This window comes from Ambystoma mexicanum, chromosome 6q (genome assembly GCF_040938575.1).
Source record: "Ambystoma mexicanum isolate Mex_15411 chromosome 6q, UKY_AmexF1_1, whole genome shotgun sequence".
In the NCBI taxonomy this organism is placed as follows: Eukaryota; Metazoa; Chordata; class Amphibia; order Caudata; family Ambystomatidae; genus Ambystoma; species Ambystoma mexicanum.
In genome coordinates, this window is record NC_090937.1 from 239846666 (window position 1) to 239868747 (window position 22082).

Below are 22082 nucleotides of genomic sequence, written 5' to 3' on the forward strand. Positions count from 1 at the left end.
TTCTCTGGTGTACTTCCCTTTTCTCAATTCTCATCCAATAAGATGCTTATGAAAAACACCACTTCAACATCTTCCTCATTATCCTGGAACAGCTCTTCATCCGCCAAATCTGTCTGTGTCCTCATCTAAAGCAATCACTGCCCGCCATGCTTTCCCCTCGCCATTTGTCCCGTTGAGAATTACTCTCACCTCTCTTACTATAACTGCTTCCAATTCTAGTGAGAATACAAGCCCTTCCTCTTCATCCATGGGAATCTCTGGTCTAAACAGAATCTCTGTGGGTAGTCACAGTATTTTGCCGGGTATCCCAGGAAGCCATGCTAAAATGAGATTCAACCCATATTGGAACACCTTGGGATGCAGTGGTGCATCCCTCTGTGCTGTCTGGTCACAAAATGCTAAGACGAATTCTCGTGCATTCATGTAATGAATGCCTGTGGCGGAGCACACTATTCCCTGATCAGTAAATGAGATACTCATGTTGAGTTTACTCATCATGCCCCTTCCCATTATTTTGACTAGTGTCTGGCAGGAATAAAATAGTAGCATGGTAAGATTATACTCCCCAATAGTGATGGGCAAGTCGTCAGTAAATGGAACCAAATTTGTGGCCCAGAAAAGCATTGTGCATTCATGGCAATGCCTGACATTGGGAATCTCCCCTCCCTAACATAGGATCTGATTGTCGTTGTATCTACAAGAAAAGAGGATGTTTTGTCACCTATGGTCATGCCGACTCGTAGTTCCTCTTGCGGGTCATGTGTAACGGATAAGATTGAACACATCAAGTCAGTCTGTGGGCTGTCCTATTGTGGGTATAGGTTCATCCCTGTCCCATTGAAAGGGTTTCCTCCCACTAAAGTCATGTTCCCTATTCTGGTTGTGGGGTCTGCACTTCAGTGCTTGGGTTCCATGCAGCTACAGTATTCTGCTGTATTGGTGTTTGTGGTGGTAAGTGTGATTGCTGCATATGTATGGGTGCCTGCTGTGGTTGCATTGGGGGCTGTTGGGTGTATGCCAGTGCTTGTTGTGGTGGTTGCATTTGTGCCGTGTGTGTCTGATACTGTGTGTGATCTTGAGCATAATAGTCAGGTGGCTCGGCGATGTATGGTGGTGGATAGGTTGTCCCCCTCTTGGGTTCTGCCAATTCTGTTGCATCCCTCCCCTATGTCTACATACTTGAGCAATATGTCCCATTTTCCCACACACCCAAAATTGCTGAGGTGATCCCATAAGTCTGGGCTGTCCCCCTTTAAAGCCTCCTCCTTGCGGGACCTGAAATCCAACCCCTCTCAGATTAGGCATTCCACCTGTTCCCCGGGGACAGGAATTGCATTCTCCCTTTCCCACAAAGCTCCCCCCAGCCATAGGATGACCATGCTGTATGTCTTGCATGACCACTCCTTTCCACTTGTTCACATAGCCCCTTTCATTGAATATTTGACAATCTTTTGGGAACTAGTTTTGCCTCTTCTAACCTTCTTTCCTCATGTTTCTTTCTAGCATTCTCTTGCAACAATCGACAATGGTGAACTATATTCAACTGAATCTCTGGCCATGGCTTTGCTTCCATTCCCACTCATTTCTTCAAATGTATCTGCACTGGCTTGGGTAGTCCCAGGAATAATATGTGATAAAAAAATGGCTATTGTCTTGTGCCATGGTTCACGAGTCTCAAGGCGCCAGCGCTCTTGAATCTCTTGAATATATTTAATGGGGTCTTCGTCCTCCTGCATTTTGCGTGTCATTATCGTGCACATGCCCGACATGTCGGGATATTGTACTCTAAGCACCTTCCCTACTGCAGCCCTAAAATTGTTAAATGGCGCTCCGTCATGTGCTGTATTCTGTTCAGTCAACCCTGGGCACCCTGCTCATTTCCTGATGTCGTTAGCTCTCTCCCCAATAATTGCAGCAAGCAAACTCTTTATGTCCCCCACTGCTAATGGCATTCCTGCTGTCACTCTCTCTAACTGATAAATCAATTTTCTTGCCCCTGATGTTAACAAGGGCAATTTACATCTCAAATTGTCTTTGTCCATTCGTGGCCATTGTATTTATTGTGGTCATACTCCCCTCCATTTTTAGCAATGGAAATTGTGCTAATTCTACATTGGGTTCATGCTCAATCACCCTCTCTGTACTTGTAAAGGCCTAAGTCATGCTCACTCTCTTTTGCCCTGGTAATGTTCCCTGGTAACCTCTGAGCGTATGGGGTGACATTCTCCAAGCTGCATGATTGTCCTTTTGAGCGTTTACTGTGTGTCCTGAGTACATGCCCCCCTCTCTCTCTTCCCCCTCGGGTCACTCTGCCTCCTGTTCTGGGCTTGTTTGCATGGAGGGACTGCTTGTGCACCTCTTCTCTTCCTCATCTTTACTTCCCCTCTTTCCTAGTCTGACCCACAACTGTCATTACTTTTTGTGTTCTCTTCATTCTCAAAATTCAACTGTTTTAACTTGCTTTTCTCATGCCTTCCCTTCATTTTCTTATCCAATGAACTTGGCACCTTCCTCGGTGGTGACCCCACTGTGCTCCTCTTCACCTTGAGGGTAGTACCAATATCCCTCCTGCTCCGATACTGTGTCCCAATCCTCCTTCGTATCCCGGGTCCCTCATCCTCATCAGGAAGTATGTGATTTTTCATTATTTCTTTGATTTCTCTGAAGCACCTCTCCCAACTCCTTTTTCTTTCCTGCTCTTGTTCCTTACTTATCTCCTTCTCTTGATGCTTAAGCCCTTTAACGAGTCTCTAATGTCTTTTGTCCTCCTCTATCGGCTTAACTCTATCTGTCTCTCCCTTTCCTCCTCTACTTCCCTCTTTGCCTTCTCTTCTCCTGTCTCCTTCTGTTTTTCCCTTCCCTCCCTTTGTGTTCTCAGCCTTTCCCTGTCTTCTTTTACATTCTCCCTTTCTGCTCCTTCTAATTCCTTCCTCCTTCTCTCCTGCCATTTCTTTTCCTTCCTTTCCCCTTCCTGCACTTCTTCTATTGCGTTTTCCCATTCTCTTTTTTCTACCTCTAACTTCCATCTCTGCTGTGCCTCTTCTTCCCCCTTGTACATATTCACCTGCATTTTCTTTTCTCATTCCTTTGTATCACACATACCTTTCCTGTCCAATTCAAGCAATATCTCTCCTGCCACCCACTCAGTCTGGCTAGTTGTCGTCCCTTCCTTGTCGCTCTCTGTTAGCTTTGCCTGCAGTTTGCAGCGTCCTTATATTAATTGTGTGTGAGCTTTTGGTTACTCTGAGTGGCTCCACTTATTGCGTCTTCACCACTGTTCACAGGGGGAGTGTATATGGGGTTAGTATAACCTGCCGCTGCTTTCAGTTCTTTCAATGGGTAAAATCCCTGTCCCTCCATATGTGGGTCAGTGTTCTGAAGAGGAGGAGGAGGAGGAGAAGTGGGCGTCTTGCCCCCCATGTTTTGCTGATTGAGTATCCACTCCCTCCAGGGTGGGTCCTCCACCTTATCCCTGAACATCTTTCATAGCTCCAGAATTGCTAACCTGTTGCTCAATTTATTTCCCTTATATGCAGCACGTAAATATGTGGTCATGTGCTGCAGCACAGATTTCGATAAGCTGCCCTCCTGGGGCCAGGCTTTAACCATTTTCCCCTCTGTTATACGTGCAAATTTTGGTCTCATACTGTAGAAGGGACTTGCACAAGTGCATAAGGTGAGTGTCCTCCATGATGGCAAGTCACACCTCAGACTGCTGATACTTTCCTAACCTTTAAAAAAGTATTTTCACTGAAAATCCTTTCACAATACTTCCACAATTTCTCATCAACAATATATATATATATATATATATATATATATATATATATATATATATATATATATATATATATATGTATATATATATATATTCTCCACTTTTCAACACTCTCCAAACCTTCTACCAAGCATCTCCTGTTTCACCAACACCAATTGGGGCACACACCACAAATTCTGCCCACATCCAGAACTACGCCCTTTAAGGCTAAACCAAAAATCTATGTGCTCCAAAAGGTGAACCACTGTCAACAAAACCTTGTATCCATGGTTCTAAACTCAATTCTCACCCTTCTGCTGTTACCTCACACCATTAATAAAACTGAACTTTTACTGTCACATCACCATAATGTCCTTGCCCCCACCATGGGCAAACAAACTCCTCCCACCAGTCCTCCAAATCCTCTTCACAATCTCCTACTGATGGACACCCCTTCTGCCACCATCACAATTTCTCCTCACAACCTCCTACTAGCGCCAGTCTTTTCTACACAAATAGACATATGGGTGCACCCTCGGGACAATAAAACCAAGAGAAAAATCCTATAGCTGTCATGCTACCCTAAATATGACAAGGTATTCTTCATAAATAATCCTCCTGTCATGTCTGTGACAACCATCATAAATAATCTTCATGTCCTGATGGCAACAAGGTAACTGTCATAGATAATCTTCCTGTCCTACCTTTGACAAGGGATCTTTCTTTTCTCACAGCTTCCCCTGGAGGCAAAATGCCTTCTTCTATGCCCTCGACACAGGATAACTCGTTTACTTCTTTGTTTTTTAACAGCTTTTTTCTTTTTCTCAGTGCTCAATGCCCAAACTTGAAGTGTAAGGTGTCCCCGTCTATAACCCTGGCTACAGGTAAACTCTCACATATAAACACTTTATCTGTTTTCCCAAATCTTACATAAACAAATCCGCAAAATATGTAAACAGCTCCCTCCCACCTTTGTTTGTCAAATCAATGATCTCATAATTACATCCGTGCAGCAGCTGAAGCCTTCGGAACCGCTCCTCCCACAATCGGCCATGACACCTGCTAGTCTGTGGTGTGTCCCACGGGAAGTGGGCAGGACTTTGACCAGGGGACTCCTGATAACCGTCTCAGTTCATGTGTGATTGGTTGTCCGGTTCTCACAGGTCACTTTGCAGTCCTTTATACTCGTGGTGGCAAAAAGCAGTACAAATTCTGAGAGCATTGGCCAACCATCCTCTGCTACCACATGTAAAAGTGGGGTGGAAACCCCCTGCAGATGAGCAAAGAGGACAAGCCAGGGGAAATCTCATGCCCAAAAAACTGAAGAGTCCAAAGATTTAACAAAGACCTGTTTTATTTAACAAAACCCATATAAAACAGGGACAGTTATGGACATCAAGTTCATCTCCCAAATCTCGAGTAATTCCAAGCTTGACAGTTTAAAAAGGGGTATGACATCACAATTGAGGTTTCACCTTAGAAAGCCAAAGGTGGGAAGGGATTGGTTAGAGGAATCATTACACGGCCCACGGTAGAGGCCGTGTAGTTATGGTAAAGTTGCTAAACCCATGGGAAGAGCACTTTTTGGGTGGCTTATAACTTCGCTCCACCTGGATGAATCCACACCAAACTTTGCAAAAAAAGTATTTTGCCCACTCTGAATTTTTGTTGTGCAAAGTTTGGTGAGGTTTGGTTCCGGGGGGGGGGGGCAAAGTTATAGGGGGGGTCCCAAAATGTCTTTATTCCCATAGACTGAATGGGGAAAAAACTTTGCTCACGCCTACAGTCCAAACCGCTGGATGGATTTCCACCAAATTTGTGGCAGGAGCAGCGGCTTGGTCCCAAAAACATGCTTTTGTAAATTTGGTGAAAATCTGTCAAGTCGTTTTTTTTTTTAATAACTAAAAAGTAGGTCACAAAAAATTTGTGATATCTATGTCTGCTCCGCAGACACACTTCCCTGTTCGCTCCGTGGACAGGACACTGATTGGTTAATCGGCTTGCGTCATGTCCACGGACATGCTACGTGTTCGCTGATTGGATGGTGAAGAGCATGAAGTGTGTCAGATTTTTGGAAACGCCCACCATCTTGGATTCGCGGACTTCGCTGCTGTCCGCAGACATCGCAGTAAAAACATATTAAAAAACACAACATTGCACTTGTCAAACTTATGAAATAATCTCTGGGGAGGTGAGGGGTGATGAGGATGGGATGGGATATGTCTGCAAAAAGCAAAAAAAAAGGGTGTTTTTTGCCGCGAAAGTCTGCGAACAGTTCGGATGTTCGCGAACAGTCCTGAAAAGCTCGCGGACACCTCAGCATTAGAGGGTTGGTGAAATACAGTTCTTGAATGGCTTATAACTTTGGCGCCACTTAATGGGACCGCATGAAATTTTGCATGTATATTTCTGAGCTGAGTTTGAGTGAGTATGTCATGTTTGGTGGGATTCGGTCATCAGGGGGCAAAATTAGAGGTGGGGTCCCAAAATAATGTAAAGGCTTATAAATGAGGTGCCATTTGACGAATCTACACTTAATTTGGGAAACTGATAATACATTTAGATATTAATTTTTTTACGAAGTTTGATGGGATTTTGTGAAGAGGGGGCAAAATTAGATGGGGGGGTCCCAAAATAATGGAAAGGCTTATAAATGAGGTGCCATTTGACAAATCTAAATAAAGGTTTGCAAAAAGATTATAGATCTAGATACAGATGTTTTCGTAAAGTTTGAATGGATTTTGTCAAGTCGGGGCTAGGTTATATGACGATTGTATGTGCATACATTTGACACTTTTGAAAAAATAAAACATGGGTGGATTTCCAGCAAACTTGTGTAACGAGCATTGGCAAGGACCTACAAGCATGGTTTTGCAAATGTGCCAGTGTTTTATTATTTGACAAGTGTCATAATGTAGCTACAAAAAATAGCGGTATACCTTTAGTGACTGAGGGGTAGCCTGTGGCCATGGGCAGTGGCCAGATTGTCCGGGTCATGGAATAAGGTCATGATCCGGACAATCTGGGTACTGTCCATGACAACAAGGGACAAAACATAGGATTAAAGTGGCCATGTCCACCGGGGACTGGCTTTGTGGTAAAGTTATTCGAAATTAGGATGGATCTGAAAGGGAAGAAAAATGTGCTTGTGGTAATATGGTCATAGTGTTCTCTTTTTGCCTTCTGCAGGCTGCCATGGAAAGCGAAGAGGGGCCCTGTATGGAACCCTTGTCTTCCCTTTCCATGGTGGCCATCTTGGAAAAGGATTTTCCTTCCTAAACCGGGACGCCACAGGCATCCCGGTGTAGGAAGAAAAATCCTCTTTTTTGACACCCCGGGTTCCCGCTTTGCGAACCTAGGTTGCTAATGGCCTTCATTCCCCATTTCAGTGGCTAGAATAGGAGGATAATGGTCCAGAGACCTCATTATCCACCCTCGCTTTGCTTGGGATGATAACTTGGGCTGCTGGGCCGTTATCCACCATTCCAGTCCCTGGAACTGAGGATGAACGCCACAATATTCCCATTGGCATAACACAAAATGCAAATGGAAATGTTGGAAAATCTTATTCAGTCTATGTACTTTACTGAGAAATATAAAGTAGATGGAGTCTACACATGATTTTTAGTTCTATTTTAACAAAGAAAGGTGGTTCCTAAAGGAATATGTCTTTTGTTGTTTTTGGATGTATTTTTTTGGCAGGAGATTTGAGAACGAAAGGTGGGGGGGGATGAGGGAAGAGGAACCAAACACTAATATCGCACTGAAGTGTGAATATGTGATATAATTAAACATACACACATCTTTGATGGCTCTGAGTCCTGGAGTCTCTTCTTTTTTACACTGTTTATGGTAACTGTTAGGCTTTATTACCGTCCGGATCCAGTGACCTGCGACATTCTTAATCTTATCCTATGCTTGAAGACACAGCATTATATGGCCAATCCAGTACTGATATTTATGTAAGGGATTGTGAGGTGTCGCCCTACAGAGCAACTTTTTCCAAAGCCATTCTCTTCAGATATATATTTCATGTGTTAGTACATTCATTGGTCAGGCTCTCTCTGATAGCTCTGCCTAGCACCACCTACTGAAAGGTTACAAGTAAGAGCATGTCATTATGAGGCATTGTAATTTGCTGTAGCAACATTGATGAATGAGTGTTAAAGGTGGGTAGGGATCGGTCAGTGGTGTCCATGGCACTTTGGAAGGTTACAAGCACAGGAGCAACACTTGGGGTGGTTAGAATGGCACCAAGGTGTTACTTGTCCCAATAAGTTTACCATTTATGATTCTCTAGGTCACAAGCCAGGACGTTTAGCTTTCAACAGTGCACTACCTTCTATCTTTTGTCCCAAGAAATGGATGGGAACAAAGGTCTCTGTCTGTCTGACTATGAACCTAATGAATAGACATTATTCTCCAACTGTAAGACACGTGCGTGGAGACATTTGGATTATTCTGCTCAGCATTTATGGGGTGTTTAACCTTTTTTGCTGTGGATGTGATTACCTTCCTTGGCCTCTAGAGACCTGTTCGAGCAACTTTCCTCTCAATTGTCTGAGTTGGTGGGAATCTGACCTTCCAGCATTACTTGTTTCTTGTTTTGATCTGAGAGAACTGTATCTTACGCCTGGGAAATGTTATCGTCTGCACTTTTGAGTATCGATTCAAACCTTTCTTTTCCTAATAGCCTTGACAAAACATATGCACTTGTTGTGCAAGCTGTCCAGGTTTGGCTTTTCTGCTAATTTAGCGAGCCAGGCCCCCCTGCAACCTCGAGCCCTTTCAATGTCTCCCATTCACCCGAAGATGGTTGTGCCATCCATCTTGTTTTAGTTGCGTTCTGTATTTCAGCATTTATAAAGTACATGGTTTCTAACCTTTTGGATGCAAGCATATTCTTCGTGTCTAAGTGCAATATTGTTCTGTTCATCTATCTTTGTGGTGGATGCATAGGTGCTTAGTGTCTAATGCACCTAAGTGTGTCAGTGCCCAGTAGTGATGTCATTTGCTTTCATCACCTTTATTATAGCATGTTCATATCCTCCATGCCTTGTAGGTTTAGCTCTTCTGCAATCCCTGCAGGGTAGATTCAGTAGGGGGTTCTATGTCATTTCATCGACGGTCGTAATTTTGATTTTTTTTTTACTGAAAAAACTAATCGAAATAGATGTATTTTTTATTTTTGGGGGGTTACCCCCAAGCCCACCACCCGCTACTGTTTTCTAACTATTTACGACCCACTCCACCCCTTATATACACTGTCCCAACCCCGCCTATATATTCAGATGAGTTCTTTTGGTAAAAAATACTTGTTAAAAAACCCATCAACATTATGACTGTTCATCAGCGAGTACCGTCTCTCACACCTGCAGTACGGTGGGGGGGAGGAATCGGATATCATAAGAGATGTGCACCTGCCGTTTCTGTAGCATCAGGACAGGGAGGGGCTGACATTTAAGGCACCGATTGCAAGCAAGTGACAAAATGCAGCTCATGACGCTGAACAGACAAAATCCACAGAGGGGAGTTAACATGGTGCTTCACAAGACAAGCAGGAGCCATTGGTGTCACTAGTTGCTCTGATGGCATTGTTGGTCCTCCCATTGCTTGATGGCGATCTACCACACTCTTTGAAGACTTCAACTATGTGTTACAAAGATAGTGTGTATACAGAATGTGTGCTTTCTGAAATATATGCACTCTGATCTCATTGTGGCTTGTACTCACAGGCACCATCTCAGAGTGCACTTGCTCCCTTGGGTCACTGATGGATCTGGGTTTGAAGTCAGTATCAGTGTTCTCCAACATATATCTCTCAGCCTGCTATTGTGACAAGGTGGGGTATAGTCAACGACTCTGCCAGCATCACGCTCACCAGATTCATCTCTACCATTTCCATCACTGGATTCCTAGGCCAAAGCAGTGTAAAAGGTGGTTGAGGTGCCAATGGGTGTGCCAGACCGATAAAGATTATGTACCTTTAACATGGGCGATTGACCATGTCCTAATTGCCCCTTTCCTACTGCTGAGACCTATGGCTCCAAAACCTCATCAAGTACATCGGTTGAAGAGAAAATTAGTATGTGGCTCCTCTCCTTGCATTTAAATAGATCCCCGGAAAACGTGGGTGTGTTTCCTGGTCTGTTCTAACATGGACGTTTTCAATACACTGACACTTGTGCCAGACTCAGAGTGACGCTTGTTCCAGGTTCAGATGTAAAGAAGGTCGACGTTGCACTTGCAGCCGTGAATTTTCAGGCACCGCCAAGCCAGTGATAACACGAGTAGCCATCTCAACCAGTCTTTCAATGTTTACAGTATTCCTACCCATTGTCATTGTACTACATTTGGTTGCCAGCTGGTGCTGCACTATAGCGCAGCCATGACTTCAATATCCCCAACAACTGCAGCATCGCTCTGTAACACGTCCATCTCTTTAATTTCCCCTCCCACATTTGACCACTGTTCTTCAGAACATCATATGTGGTGCTGCGTACTTCCACTCACACCTCAGACACAGTTAGTGTGCTTTTAAAATATTGGCCGTGCTGTGTGAGCTGACATTGCACTTGGCGTCAACCATTGAAGTCAGATACAGTGCTTCAATAGTCAAGCTGCCCCCGCATAAATTCCTGCTCCATCCAGGCAAATGGCAGGCTCCACCCCCCCTCCCCAGGCCCCCAATCACCCTGCCATTAATGCCACTCTCTGAGTGATTAGCAAGACCCTCAAACCTATTCTTCCCAGCATGCCCCAAACACGTATCCTCGTCCCTCAAGGTGTGCAAAGGAATGTTCAAGAAATGAAATTCCTTTTTCAGTTATTGGGCTCAACCAAGTAGTTTGTGAGCAGGTGTTCAATTTAGCTTCCACCTTGCAAATTATTCATCCAACAGGTGTAGTGTCCCATCAAACACTGAATGACTCTGTCACTGCCACTGCCGGAGTAATCAACAAGGCCATGCAAAAAAGAAGACATTTCCAGCACAACCCAAACATTTTCACCTCCCCTCAAAGTGTGATTATGCTCCTGCTAGCTAGTTCACAAACCCAAGTTGTATGAGTGCATGCTCAATCAAGCCACCAGTGTGCACATTTCTCCTCCATCTAGGGATGTGGTGTTGCATCACAAAGCCAATGACCTTGCCACTTAAGTCACTGCCTGAGTCAGCAAGACCTCACAAACAATTTTCTCCCAGCCCACTCCAAACACGTGTCCCCTTCCCTCAAGATGTACTAATGAATTTTAGAGAATTGCAAGTGTTTATGTCAGCTATTGCACACAACCAATTCATGTGTGAGCGCACGTCCAATTATTTTGTTGCAGCCCAAATTCCTCCTTCATTCAGGCATGTAGTATTTTGCACCACAGAGCCAATCACGCTTGCATTGATGCTACTGCCCAATCAATCTGCCACTAATTGCCTTGCCTGAGTGATAAGCAAGACTCTGCGAACAAGGGTTTCCGAGGAAGCCACAAAGACCTTTATCCATCCCTCATAGTGTGCTAATAAATTTGAAAGAAATTAAAATTCTTGTGTCAGCTATTCTGCACAACCAAGTGATGTGTAAACAGATGCCGAAAAAAGCAACCGACACCAGCAAATTCCTCCTCCATCCAGGCAGGTGTTTTGCTGCATCACACACCCAATCTCACCCTGCCATTTATGCCACTGACTTAGATATAAAAACCATCTTGCAAACTACTTTTTTCAGCACCTCAGTGCACTTGTAACCTTGCCTCAAAATGTGCTAATAAATTAGCATGCACGTATCAGATATTCTGCCAAATCAAATTATTGGTTAATACATGTTAAAGCTAGCCTACCCACCACAAACCCCTAATTCGGCTTGGCACTTGGTGTGTTGCCTCATGTCACACACTCAATCACCCTGACGCCAATGACACTGGTTGACTGATCAACAGGATCCTGCTAACAGTGTTTGCCATCCCAACCCAAACACTTTTCCCCTTCCCTTAAGCTGTAAGAAATTCTGGTCCACATGTCAGCTATTGCGTTCAACCAAGTCCTGTGTGAGCGCATGCTCAATGATGGTACCCCACGCAAATTCCTCCTCCATCCAGGCAGGTGGTGATTCCATCACATAGCCAATAATACACCTGCTTGAGTGATCAGCTGGACCCTTCAAACACATGTTCCCCAGAATGCCCCAGACACCTTTCCTCCCTCAGGGTGTGGCAATAAATGTTAAAGAAATTCAGGTGGTTGTATCATCTATAGCATTAAACCAAATTATGTGTAGCATGTGTTGAATAATGACACTCCAGCAACAATTATTTCTCCACCCTGGAAGGTGGTGTGGTGTGGGACTCACCATCACCCTCTCACTAATGCCACTGCCTGATTGATCAATAAGACAATGCAAACATGTTTACTCAGGATGTCACAAACATGTTTCTTTTCCCTAAAAGCATGGTAATAAATTTGAAAGAAATTCACCAGCTAGTGCCAGCTATTTTCCCAAGCCAAGTTGTGCTTGGCTGCATGTTCAAGCAAGCCACCTCAGTACAAATTCATCCTCATTTCAGGGAGCTGGTGTGTGCCTGCATTTAATGATACATTTGCTCCTGTCCACCCATTGGTATAGCCGGGGTGGTTTGGCCTACAGGGAACTCTGGAGATTTCCCTGTAGGCCTCTTAACCCTTAGCCTCTTTTTGGGTGATATCCTATTCTATTTCCAAATGTTCTCATCTATAGGAAAAGGTTGGGCTTGCTAAAAATTATAGCAAGGGGCCACTTTGAAAATTATTTCCAGAGCCTCCTTTGGTTCCCTTCCACCCCTGGGTATAGGAACCATATACTGATAAATGAGTTGCTGTTTCCCAAAAGAGGCACTATAGTACATTAAAGATGCTTGAAGGCATTTAAAGAGTGAGATTCACAATTGACAGTGACTGGGTAGCAGTGGGTATGCACAGAAACTCAGGAGGTCTTAATCCCTGTAACGAAGTACAGTAACATCAAGTATAGACCAAGCATGAAATATCTTTGCCAGCTCCTCTTTAATAGGGGATTTCACAAAGGAGAAACTAAATAAGTTCCATCAGGGCCAAGAATGTGCACATAATATCTTATTAAGTATAGTTGCTCACAAAGCTGTCATCAGCTCTCTAGGTCAACTGAAGCATCCGTGTCTCCCTGGAAGGTTCTGTTAAGGATTTCAATCAGGCGATACACCATGGTCTCAGCCTAATATGCAGCGCACAACCGAAATGCTTATTTTGTTATATATGTAGGTTCAATATTTCAGAGATACACCACTCATATCACACCCCTTTTCAATTACCCGGGTCACGATGGACCAAGAATCATGCTGGTTGGTAAAGGTAATATTTATTTATTTATTTATTTATTTATTTAAAATTCAAATCAACATATACTTTTTAATATATGGGGCACCAATCACCAATGTGGTGACAATAACAAATAAGAAGGTATGTAATGCACTTAAATTCACTCTTTAGCAACACAAAATAGAAAACACCAGAGAAATAGGAACACTTTGAATTTTTGGAAAGATAGCACTCAAGTTAGAATTTCCCCCTGCAATATTCCTCAATCCACACATAATCAATTCTAAAGAGATATAAGGAAGCAGCAGGTAATCAGGAATGGGGAACAATAAACAATTTGAATCCAACTTTCCCTCCTCAAACAAGAGAGAAAAACGGATTGGAAACCTTACAATGATAAACTGACACTCGAAAATGGCTGAATAAAACACTGAAAGTGAGCAGAAATTCCTAAATCAGTACACATTTCTATGGGAGCAACATTGGAAAGATACTAGCAGTCATAAGCAATAGTATGAGCAAAAATAAACAATTTGAAATTGATTGGAAGGTTGAGAATAATTTAATATAAAAATAACACGTGTAAAACTTTGCAAAAAGGTTGATTCCTGCCTAAAATTAACCAAACGCTTTTTTTAATAAAAATGGGTGAAATTCGATTTTGAGTGTGGATTTTGGGTTGGGGTGTAGCTATAGGTCTTAGGTATAATCAAGAATTAAAATGAGGTCTCTAGCTATTAAACAGAGGGAGATATGCAATGTAGAATGAGAGGCGTTTTTAGAAAATCAGGTAGTGAAAACAGAAAAGAATCTCAGTTTGGACAAGAATAGTTTTATTCTGTACTAGAGCATTCCAACTAGAATACCAAAAAGGGACACAGTAAGCTCTAGAGTTGATTCATGACTTCAACCCCAGATCCCCAGCGCCCACCCTGGCAGAACCAGTCCGGTCACTCGAAATAGGATTGATAGTTTAGGGTTTACACAAGATAAAAATGACTAAAGAAATGGCGTTTAGCAAGATAAATCAAGGACAGGATTGCAATAGGGATTCTGACAATGTTACAAGTTATTAAGATAAGGATAGGATGGTTAAGAGATTGGGATAGAACAAGGCAAGGCCAGGTATGCTATGGTTTGCTATGATTCCTATAAATACTTACAATCCACTTTAATTTAGGATTTTGGACCATCAAGGGTTCTGGTCGCCACACAGATCTGGTCTAACACAGGACAGGTGGGCAAATCTGGCGGGACAGGATCAGCTGGGCCGTTCTGGTCACCGGACTGCACTGCACTGACACTTCTGGTTACTGGATACTAAGTTTGCAGCAGGCATACATCTTGTAGCAGCAAGCCAGGCTGGATCAAGATGCTTCCCTTGGGTTTTTGGGATTTTTTTAGAATTTGAGTCCTAGCTGAAAATGGGGTCAGCAATGCATAGGCCTTGGCTATGTAATGAAAATCTGGAATCAGGATCAAACAGGATGAAAAAATCAGGAACCGGACGCCACGCAGGAATTCAGGAAGAAAGTCAGGAATCAGTGTGTGTCCTATGTGCTGCCAGGGGCCCTTATTTATCACGCCAGATGACATCACTACAGTATATGGCAGGGGCAGGCTTACTACCCCCGCCCCTAATACTAGGATTTGGCAAGAACATAGTTTCCGCCTTGCCCACAGCTGATTGGATCACAGAAAAAGGATGTCATGTTAATGGGGTGACTTTTACAGTGTTTAGAAACCTCCCCTAGATACTGGAACCAAAATCTAATTTTGCCACAAACACATATTTATTTCAATCCAAACCCCAATTCTGTGGGACCTGATTTCGCTTTTTTGACCCATTTTGGTAAATCTAAACATGAAGGATTTGGCCTAAAATTCCCCAATTTTGTACACAGATGCACATTTACCCCAGGGATGTATATACAAATGTTATGTCCGCAACATCCATACTTTCCCCGTACTGTCATTTTTTATAACTTTTGTACCTAATGCAGTAATGAGTTCTGCCAAGTTTTCAAAGAAAGAGCATAAAATTAGATTTAAAACTACAAACTTTTCATATTTTTCCTAATACTTGCTGCAAAGTTAAACGTCTTTAAAGTTCAGTTACAAAATAGCCTTTAAAACCAAAAGGAAGCTCAGTGTCACCTGATCAGTTTTTTTTCTTTCCCCCAACTGCTGTCAATTGTCACTTTCTTTGAAGCAGGATGAGGGGCCTCTCTCTTGATTGAAGGTTTTTTTGCCCCTCACACTTGACAGGTGAGGGTCTCAGCCTGCTATTGTCCCAGCCTGGAGCAAAGACAAATGTCTGATGAGCTTGTGAAGTTTCTTTGTCCTGGTGCATTCAAAGTCTTTCAAGCTGGCAATTAGCGCTTTCCTGTGCCAGAGGTTTGAGGTGTCACTGTTTCTCAAGGCTAGCAACTGGCAGAGCAAGTTTTTTTTTGTTTGCCAACTTAGCCTATGAGTTTTACATCTTGACTTAAACCTGTGAAATTAAAACAGTTTGTAGGTGTACTTTTACCAGCAACATTGCTAAGTAAACAGGCCTTCACACAACAATTTACTTTTAAATAGGCAATTTTCTGTCTTCAGTCAGCAAAAGCCCATTTTACTATTTCTTTAAGTTTGGTTTTCATCTCCAGCAAATACACACTTTATGCAGCTATAGTTCTTTTCTTGAGTGCTGGAGTTCTTTTGCAGCATGGATACATTTACACAGGCTTCTTTTTAGAGTCTTTCTTTGAACAGCTGATTTAGATACTTTTGCAAAGAAAATAGACGTGTTTCCCATGTAAAATGAAAACAAAGCCCCCGGTTGATTTTTCAAAGATACTTTTGACAGGAGCTGTCATTCAAATGAGGCTCAGTTCCTCTGAGACACAATGAATGATCCTGGGCATTGCAGGGCCTTTTTAATCACAGTGGTTCATAAGGACAGGATGAGGTTTGTGCCATGAAGCACTTTTAAAAGTTGAAAGTGGTGTCATTTTAAAGAGGCGTTTTGGGTTTTCAGCAAAGTATGCTGCCTCTTTCACTTCACTCCATGTTAAATGTTGCAGAGCACACTGGCCCATTCCTGCAGTGAATACTCTGTTCCACGCCACCTAAAATGTGTGTGGCAGGGTGGTGCAGCCATTTTCTAGTTGTTGCACAAATGCAGTTTAGAGATCCTGGCGCGCACAGGAGTCAGCACGGCCATTTTGCTGTTTCTTGCACCACTGCAGCAAAGTGATGTAGTGAAGCACAGCTGAGTGGGTTAATTTATTCCACAGTTCAAAGGTTCCAACGTTTTTTTCAGTTCTCATTAACCCAACCTCATGGCCAAACAACCAAACAAAACAGAGGTAGGGGCAAGCAAAACATCAGAAACACTCACTAAAACATCTCTCTCATTATTCTTATTCTTGTAGTCCTTTTCTGTCCCTTTTTTTCTGTCCTTTTTAGTCTGTCAGCGAAATTCACAGTTTTTGGTAAGAGTAGGTTTCTTCAACATTTTTTGTACATCTAGTCTACTGTGGGAAGACCTTCTTAAGCTCCCAAGTGCAAATATCTGTCTGTTTGCTGGTTCTATAGTCAGTGGTACATTGGAGCAGGCATTAAGTCAAGGTCCAGAGCCATACAAAAACAAGCAGCCATCCCAGTATCTCTATAGGGTTCTCTGTAGGCTTCTCACCATCTCCCTCTCTCAGGGTCCTGAATCTACAGACCTCTAATCCATATTTTCACTTGTTTTCAAGGTCTAGCAACAAACTCATAGCTAGGGGACATTGACATATGCCCTTCTCCTTGTCCTCTATCTTCTCCTGCTTTACCAGCAGCTTGTTGACACTTCACATTCTGCTCATTCTTACAACCGTCCAGAGTTCGCCCTCTCTCCAGCCTTCCATGTTAACTCTTTCAGGCCTGATGTACTCATTTCCTTTCTGATATTGTCTGCCTCCTTCTCCCCTCTATTTTCACCCCAGTCTTCCTTCCCTCTGTTCCTTTGTCTTTCCCTAAATCCCTATCTCTTTCTTAACCCACACTCCTGGATTCTTCTGTCCCTAGCCTCCTGTGTCTTCCTGTGTCTCTCCTCCTGTCTCCTGCTGAAACTTTTGCTCTCTACTCCAGCAGTGTCCAAATTAACTCCTCCAAATTTCCACACACATCTCTCATGCTCCCTGCGTTTAATTGGGGCCTTACCCCGCCTATGCAGAATTTCTTTCCCTAGTAACTTTACACGTCAGCAATTTTGGTTTTGGGACTGGCTATTGGTGGTTATCTGTGCTGGGTAGGTCTCTTGCCTGCTTACCTCACCCAGCCCCACCCTAATGGAACACTCCCAGTTTGTAGGGTTATTCTGATTGGATCTGTGGGATTGGCTAGCCCTGGTTTCTTGGTTTCACTCTTGCTAACACAGACCAAGACTTCTTACGCACCATGTGTCATTTTGAATCTTACCACTTACTGGGGTTGAGGGAGGTTTGCTGCGTACTGTTTTCCTTCTCACATCAATAACAGTGTTCTCATGTAACTTAGCACACCTGTGTGTAACTGGAATGCAACCCCTCTCTCTCTGTGTCTCTTTCTGTCTCGTTCTGTCTCTTTCTGTATGTCTCTCTCTCTCTCTATCTCTCTCTCTCTCTTTCTCTCTCTGCCTCTTTCGCTCTCTCAATCGCTCTCTGTCTCACTCTCTCCACAGTGCTACAGGAACTAGGGCATATCTTTGTGTATAATGTACTATGATCTAAGGGACTCAAAGGGAGATTTCTGATAGGATGGTTCCTGTGTACTAACTCCCGTCACCTTTTCCATAAAAGCGATTTTCTTAAAAGGACCATCTCCTGTGTTGGCCTCATTTGGTGATGCCCTGCCTTCTATTGGCCCATGTTGGGAACAGCCAGGGGATCCTCCCAATGATGCCCTTGGGCCAAACATGTGGTTGTTGATGGCACTAGGACCCTTTGAGAACCCTGCCATCCACCTGTAAGGCAGAGGACCTTTTCACATCTTTCAGAATATTGTCGGGTGTGACCCACAGAAGGCAGCGGCACCACAGACTTTATTTTTAAGACTTTATTGCTACACCATAAAATATTGTGTGATGTCACCCCTTTAAAGAAGAGAACGATTTAGATCATATTTAGACATGTCTGTATGGGTCTGTTTCCCAGCGGTTGCCACTCTCTAACTGTTGATGGGTGCGCTCTGGATACCTGTGCTACCACAGTAGAACACCACATCCTTATGCTAATCCAACACTTGAGGGTGGAGGTCTCTGGACCTCTGGGTGGTGAGTTTGGGTATGGAGTATTCTTACCTGGGGATTTCTCTGTCTATCTTGCCCTAACTCTGGACCAGGACTACCATACTCATCACCACACCAGGAGCACGTTCTTCACCCCACCCTGTGTTCCACCTCTTCAGAGCGGGATCTCCCGATAACCTGGGCCACACTTGTTGGCTCTACCTCCCCTACAACTGCACCACCTCCAACTTGACATTTTCTTCTCTTGTTGTGCACTATCCTGTGCCCCCATAACGTTGCTTCCTCCTCTGACTTGTCATTCTTCTGCTTCTTTATGTTTAACTGGTTCTGCACTTAACTCGACTTCCTTCATTAATCAGTCCTACTTCCACCGCTTGGCTGGAGGTAAATCAGTGAACCCCCACCAGTAAACGTGTAGTTTGACCGTTCGAAGAAATTGCTGGTCATGGAATTACTGGCAAATTTTCCAGAAATTTTCCCAGACTGGCAAACTTGTAATGAGGGCCATAGTTTCTAAGTGTCTGACCACTGCTAAATACAGGGCTGCAGTACGGTGCCCCATAGCATCCTCTGGGGCCACCACCGTGAATCGTAGAGGGTCCATAAGGCCACCACCCTGGTGGTCCTCAGTGCCAAGCACAGGACTTCATCCCACACCCCACTACCTATCTGCTGTTTATCCACACAGATAGCACCAAGAAAACATGCAAACCTAGTTTACACTGATCGAGGAACTGCTGAGATGAGATGTCCATTCCCCTACAGAGCCATTGTACTTATTGTTGATATACCTAAAATACCCCCTACGAATTTGAATGAATGAAAAGAACTTTATTTGGCGGACAAAAAAGTACAGATTCATAAAACATCAATTATAAAAATACATAATAGAACCGATTAAAAAACACAGACAATAAACAGAGAGAAAAGACAGTGGGCCTCATTCCAAGTCCGGCGGTAACCGAGCCGGAAAAACAGGCAGCTTTGAGCTCTCTGAGCTTTGTTGTACTTTACTTGTAGTGTGATTCAATTGGTTCTGTTCCATTTCTGGTTTTCTCTTCAGCACTATACTTACTTTGTATAATGTGCTAAATGACTTCCTCCTTTTCCCAGAGTAATTTTATCTTATTTTCTCTTCTCTCATTACTCACCCGTTCAACAGTTCATTCTCTCGAATCACAATACTTGAATTTTCTTTGGTTCACATTTAACTCTGTTTCATATTTGCTACTGGGACAAGTTAACCATTCTTCCTGAGTCCTCCCCGGCTTCCCATTCTCCCTATTACCTGCACTTTGACAGGAGAATGTCTTTGGGAGCCTTCTTCTGTGGAGACCCTTTTTTTGTTCATAGCTAGCCAACATCTTCTTCTCCATGGCGTCTCTCTCATTGCACTTTCTCGGGTCTCTGATGGGGTGTCCCAGTCTCCTCTTACATGGCCCGACACCCCACAGGCTTCTCAGATTGGTGGTATCGGCAAAGTAGTTTGCCTCACCATGCTCTCCCTCTCGTGGTCTTGCCACCACTTCTTATTGGGCTGCTGTCTTTGTGATTTCCCCTTTCTTCACGAGGTCCCAGTTGCTTATTTCATGACCAGGCACCCAGCAGCCTTCTATGGCCGGTAGTATCATCAATATTCTTCGGAGCTACAGTCCACTACAGACTTCCTTTCGTGGTCTGAATAAACCTTCTCTTGGGCTCCTCCCCTGCCACTCACTTGAGTTTTGGGTAAGCCATAGCTCTGGCATACTGCTCGGTGGTGCTGGGCGAGTTCAAAACTTGCAGGCTTCCTTATTTTCTTCTCCGTCAGGGTGGACACAATGTGGGGTCTCCTTCAGCTTGAATATGTGTATGTCTCTCTCTGTTTTGTCTTGTTCGCTCCTGTCGCTCTCTGAGTGCAGCTTTATCCACGCACTCATCTCAGTGGATGAGACCTTCTGATTTAAAGAGACATAATCTGTTTCCATAAGAGTACATGTATATTATGAATTTCTTCATCAAGGTACTGATACTCTGTTATTGTGGTTTCTTCAACACAGTCCGGATAACTCACAGGGTTTGGTATATCAAAACATTTCATGTAGGCCACAATATGTGCAGCCTGAGGGAGTTGTTTATGGGAACGGAAGTCCCTGTCTCCAAATGGGGGGCTCTCCCGGTGAGGTGCCACTTGCATCTACCTCTAGGGAGGCTATTGTGGAGCAAGCTCACCTCCCTAGCTTCACAAGAAGGTGCTCCCTTTGGGGAAAGGGACACATTCTCTCGATTCATCTCAATATCCTTAAGGGAGATTGGATGTTCCTCACCGTGCTGTGAGCCATCAGGGAGTCGTTCCACAGCCACATCCAAGTTTGCTCCTTGATATGTGAACTGCTCAAGACTGAGACTCTTATAGGTGTATCTTTAATATCCTTTGAACATTACAGAGCAGTAGTTTGACAAGTACTTAACCAGCAGTTGGTTCTAGTACACGTGACACCCTCAGGGCAAAGGCAATGAACAGCACGACTTGCTCCCCAATAGATACACTACTTACATTTCAATGGTGGAAGCCCCTCATAAGCCCATCCATAGCAATGGTAGTGGCCTCAAATGCACCTTTCTCCCGGGCACAGGAGTGGCCAATAACCCTGAGCAAAGCATTTCACTGATACCTCTCCTGAGCAAAATTGTGGCTCTCATCATCCCACCCAACCCAAGCGGTGAGCGGAGGAGGCTGCGGTATATACTGCATCTTCACTTACAGCCTGAAAAACACTTTTCTGTTCCCAGCCTTCTCACTCCAGACTGGAGCACAAGGGCCTTTGCCACTCCCTGGCATGCTCTCAGACCAAGAGGCATCCATCTTAGGTATTGAAGTCTGTTGGGGCCGCCATTAAGTCAAACCGATTTTATGTAAAGCCGGTATCTCTACAGGAAAGCCACATTTTATGGTATTGTTGTCTTCAGAAAAGCAGCTCGCCTCGAGATCTGTTCTTTATCATTGTTAAATGTGCACCCCGTCTCTCGATTTTGCCGGAATCAGTTAGCCTCAGGGGAGCTCTCCTTGGTGCGTCCATTTTAGGTGCAGCCCATCAGTGGACCTTTAGGGCGTGTGATTGTTGAAAGATGGAAGCGCGGTAGTAAAACGTGACAGGTAAAAGTAATTAATTGGAAATACGCTGTGTAGTAAGAGACCAGTTGATTTGGAGAGCATTATGAGGGACCGATTAATCTTTCCCTGTAAAAATAGAAATGTGTTGATCCAAGCAGGACACTTTGTTTAAGCGCACCATATTCTGACAAAGCAAGAGTGTAGTGTATGGACATGAAAGCCTCAGCTTTTGCATGTTAGGATTTATGGCCTGATAACAGCACCATAAAAAATGCAAGGACTGAACTGTGAGGGGATTCTCCTGGAAATAACTGCTTTTGCATGTAAAAAAAACAGGAGTTAAAATATGGCACCTATGTGGTGCCATTCACATCTACTGCACACGTTTCCCCTCGTTAATTAAGAGATTTCCCAGAATGCAGCACCACATTTCTAATGTACTGAATGCTTAGGACTCTTTGGTAAATCAGAAAGTGGAACTGTTTTTAAGAAAGGCTGCACATGCTGCCCCCACAATGAGGGGTTTTAGCAGCTTTTACTGCTTGAAAGCAGGACATCTCCATACCAGTCTTTCCACGCACATCAGAATGGTGGTGCTGAAAACTGGAGGGAAGAAAGGCGGCAGTTTACACTGTTTTTATCCCGAGCTTGA